Below are 5,094 nucleotides of genomic sequence, written 5' to 3'. Positions count from 1 at the left end.
TTCCTCTCTCTCTCTCTTCCCCCCCCCTTACTTTTTATTACAATTTTTATTATTATTTTAATTCAAGTATTAAACTGTTCTTATCTCAACCCACAAGTTTCCTTACTTTTGCTCTTCCCAGTCTCTCCCCCATCCTGCTGGGGAGGGCAGGGTGAGCGAGTCGCTGTGTGGTGCTTAGTGGCCAACTGGGGTTAAACCACAACAACAGACAAGTGCAGCTTAACGCATTGGTAACAACAAGGCTAAATCCTACTATGCAAAGACCATCCTTCACACTTGATGTTTAATCAGGTTAAACTTGCCATCAGCTGTGAAGCACAGATGGTTCATACTTCCAGAGGTGGACCTTCTTTCTGCAGAGCTTCCTATTCCTCACAAGTGTTAATGTTATCCTCGTAACACCTGTGTGTTTGTGTTAATTGAGTATCATTGCCTTCTCTTTTAGAAATGCCAAAATGACTCAAGTGGGGAATGCAATGTAACTACAACGTTATTCTTCCCTTTCTTCTGTGGCTGTTGCATGACTCTGACACCTGTTTGTAATAAACAAACAGCCTCTAGCCCAGGACATGCACCTCTAAAAAGAGCAGGAGGGTTTAAGTCCTTTCTAAGTTGAAGTTCTAGCAGCGATACCGTTCCCTTCATCCAGAAGGACCCCTCCAGAACAGCATGTAAGAGAATGGGGCCATTTCTCACAACAGCACCACCTGGGGCACCCAAGGACCAGGCAGGAGGGATGTCAGATACATTAAGTATTTTCCACTAATCCATGAAAAATACAAATGTCAACCTCAGACAGCTCTTTGCTAGCAGTGTGGGCTGCTTTGATCCTATTCAGAGAGACTAAGTCTATGGGGTGTATCAGTATTGCTGGTACCTTTTTTAAAAAAAAAAAAAACACAAAACCCCAAAACCTTTGGATTCTGCTTCAGGTTCCAACTTTAAATACGATAACACTTAATTAAACATATCCTTAGTCTGTTCCTCTGCTCCTTAGGAGTCTATTCTATTTCTCCTTAGGACTTAATCAGTGCTGATCTCTTCACAGAAGCTGGAGCTGAGTCTTTAGACACCTTTCACAACTTTACATTTTCATAGCCCTCAGCTAAAGGAAGATACAAAGCAACTTGTCCCAAGAACTTACAAAGTTACGCTGTCTAGTACCATGTTGTCTGTAATGTTGGGAGATATAAACACTAGCTATATAAGTGTAAAAATATGAAAATGAAAGAATAGGGACTAAATCCTCAATATTCCAGTCCCATCTGCATTTTTGACCACGTATCTTACAACACAGCTTTCCAGGGATTTAAAGACTTAAAATTAAAGAGCTAGATTATTCTGTCCCATCAAAAAAGCAGTTCCATGTGTAAACTTCTGTATCCATATTTTCCTCAGCACAGGGAAAAGACCAACCAATTTTCACATCAGTATTTTCTGTTATTATTTTATGTCATTAATTAACAGGCAGTAACACACGTTGTTTGCAATGCAAGAAACAGTTAATAAACACTTGAAAACTGTGTCATCTATAATCTAAAATGATAATTATATTGATGATCTCAGGCTTAGAAGTGTTCTTACGTGCTGCTGTTCAACCAGATATCACAACTCAGTAACACTCGTCGTCTCCCTTGGAAGTCACAAAGGGCACCCCTGCTTTCTCAGTGTTCAAACTAAAACAGGGAAAGTGTGAGGTTTTATGGACTTTTGGTTGAAATTTGAGAAGTGTGGTTAAGACTATTAACATAAGAATGTCAGATACTGGTTGCGCTTATTGGCTTAAGTTTATTTTTAATATTAGCAGATCTGACTTGACTAAGCGATGTCTAATTATTTGAAGGCTAAACATGGACTCTCATGTCTAATTTTCATAAAAAACCCAAAGCTGAATTCTTTTAACATTTAGTGGCACTTCTTGAATATAAGCCAAACATCATAATCAATGATTTTTGATGGGACACATCATCTGGTTGTGATGCATCATATTTGTATGAAGTTCAAGCATATGTATAGTACTCCTCTCCCTTTTATTTTCTGTCTTTGGCCAAGTGGGGCATTTTTTTCCAGGGTCACGTGGCATGGCCCAGATCTATGACACTGTAGCTACCAAAATACAGGAGAATACTTGCATTTTCAATCATGTGTGTTTCTGCAGTCCAGTTTATGTTGTGAAAAATGATAAAATGATTAAATAATTAAACAAAGAAAATTTATTATTTCCTCTAATAGGCAATCTTTACAAATGCCAAATTTGGGAAAATGTAAAGCATAAGCTATTTCCCTAGACTAAGAGCATTTGGATCCATCAGTATGTACTTCTAGTCAGGTAGCCCCAGAGCAATTAGTGTTAATATATTGCAAAGATATTGACATTTTGACAAAGACAAGGGCAGCTTTATGACACAGCTCACTTAGACTGATGTTCAAGGAGACTGAAAGGAGTAACGTTTATCAGAGCTGTCATCGGTAGGCTGGGCCAAAGGCAATCCTTTTAACTGGAAACTATCAAGTAAAATAATCTATTAACTTATACCCAGCAGAGTACATTACAGCAAGATTTGGAGAACCATTTCCCAACAATCAGTTAAACCAAACTTTTCAAGATTAGCCAATAATAAATGAGTTCTAGCTAAAGCAGTAAATATAGTATTCAAAACAATGCTTTCCTTTTTTCTTCTACATCAAATGAGCCTATTACTGAAATCCACTTATTAAAAAAGCTTACAAAGAATAAAATTTGTATCCTGTAGTTTTCTGACTTCGATGGAAGCAAAAAATCTTTCATAACCAGAGCCAGAGGCATAGTAAAAGCTGAACTACTCCTACAACTCCTTTCTGAGGTGATCCCATTTTGTTATGACAAAATCAGTTACATAAAGGATCACTGTCCTGGCAAATGTCAGTGTATCTCAGCTTTTTATGTGTGATAATTTTATTTCATTTTAACAAGCTGTATTTGCATAAGTGGAAAATATTTTCCCCCAGAATTTCTGTATGGAATTCTTCTAGTTTGTCCTGGAAGTCTCAGTCTGTACAATCTCAGGAAACGTCACTTTGGATAACGTAGAAGCCAGCAAGGGGAGATGTTCTGTTGGACCTCAGTTACAAACAGGGAGGGTGAAGGTTGGGGGCAGTCTTGGCTGCAGTGACTATGAGATGGTGGAGTTCAGGATCCTGAAAAGAGGGAACAAGGCAAACGGCAGGATCACAATCACAGACTTCAGGAGAGCACACTTTGGCATCTTCAGTCAGGGATCAGCTTAGAAGAATCCCATGGGAGACAACACTGGAGAGAAGGGGGGTCCAGGAGCTGGCTGATTTTCAAGAATCCCCTTTTCCAAGCTCAAAAATGGTCCATCTCCACATGCAGGAAATCAAGCAAAGGCAGAAGGAACTCCTGACAAAACTCAGACATAAAAAGGAAGCACACATGAGGTGGAAGCAGGGACAAGTGAACTGGGAAGAATACAGAGACACTGTCTGAGCATGTAAGGATGGGGTTAAGAAAGCCTAAAGCCCACCTGGAGTTGAATCTGGCAAGAGATGTGAAGGACAACATGAAGGGCTTCTACAGGTCTGTCAGCAGCAGAAGACCAGGGAAAATGTGGGCCCAGTGCTGAATGGGGCAGAAGATCTAGTGGCAAAACCAGTGCAAGGGTTCATACTGGGTCCAATACTATTTAACATCTTGATTAATTATCTGAACAATGGGAGAGTGCTCCCTTTGCAAGTCTGCAAACAATGCAAACTTGGGAGGAGTAGCTGATACGCCAGAAGATCATGCTGCCATTTAGAGGGACCTCCACAGGCTGGAGAAACAGGCTGACAGGAACCTCATGAAGTTCAACAAAAGCAAATGCAAAGTCCTGCACCTGGAAAGGAATAACCCCATGCACCAGTACAGGCTTGTGGACCGACTGGCTGGAAGGCAGTTGCAGAAAAGGCTCTAGGAGGTCGTGGTGGACACCAAGTTGACTAGAGTGAGCAATGCGTTATTGCAGCAACGAAGACCAACAGCCTCCTGGGTGGTATTAACAAGAGTAACCGTCACAAACAGGTCAAGGAATGTGTTTATTCCCCTCTATTTAGCACTGGTGATGCCATGCCTGGAGTGTTGTGTCCACCTCTGGGCTCCCCAGTACAAGAAAGAAATGGGCATACTGCAGCAAGTCCAGCAAATTGCTACAAAGATGAATAAGGGATTATAGCATTTGTCGTATGAGGAGAGGCTGAGAGAGCTGAGATTGTTTTGCTCAGAGGAGAGATGGTTTTTTCCTGCTGTCATCTCTGGGCAGTTGGGGGAAGTGCATGAAGCCCTATTTTCTACAAGTCTCATCAAGCAGATGCCATGCAAATGAGGTATTGCTCTTGGAGCAATTTAAATGAACAAAGCATATCTTCTTTCTTTAGTTATCACATCAGCAGCTGTGGAATGGTGAAATATCTATGGATGTTTAGACTTCAGTCCAGCTGCTGCTTCTTTAATGAGAACTTGTTTGCCTCCTGTGACTGATAAGGCTTTTGTAAGATAAAAGTGAAATGGACCATCGAAGGCTAGGTGAGGGGATCCAAAACAGAATTGTGAGAACTCCTGTCTACCGCTGTTCGTCATCCCAAGAGAACCAAAGAACTTGATCATGAAAGAGGATCCAACTTTCTTTTTTTTAATTAATATGAAAGCAATAAGCAGTCATCATACACACCTCTTAATCCTAGGGTCTCAGGTTCTGCAGTTTCACTTTTCCTTTACAGCTCTTGGTCTTTCTGACTAGTAGGTTAGCCTTCAAACCATTGGTTTCCATTTCTTCCAAAATGTTGACAAAAATTTGTCCATTGAAGAACGAGTGAAAATCATTACTGTAAAGGAGAAGGGGGGAAGCTAAACCAAACAAAGAAGTGCAGAACTACATTTGATCAGAGCTCAGCTATTTATGAAAGGCCATGGAGAACTCTTTGCAGATATGCGCATAACACTGTGGACACTCAAGTGTGGTGCAAAAGCAATTTGTATTAGTATGTTGAGGGAATGAGGATGACAGAGCCACAATCCTAGCTGAAAGTTTGTGCTGGTCTGTGGAATAGAGATGCTGA

Source organism: Pygoscelis adeliae, unplaced genomic scaffold (genome assembly GCF_000699105.1).
Source record: "Pygoscelis adeliae isolate BGI_AS28 unplaced genomic scaffold, ASM69910v1 Scaffold9, whole genome shotgun sequence".
Lineage (NCBI taxonomy): Eukaryota > Metazoa > Chordata > Aves > Sphenisciformes > Spheniscidae > Pygoscelis > Pygoscelis adeliae.
The sequence above is the reverse complement of the archived record's forward strand: the minus strand, read 5'-3'. Positions refer to the sequence as shown.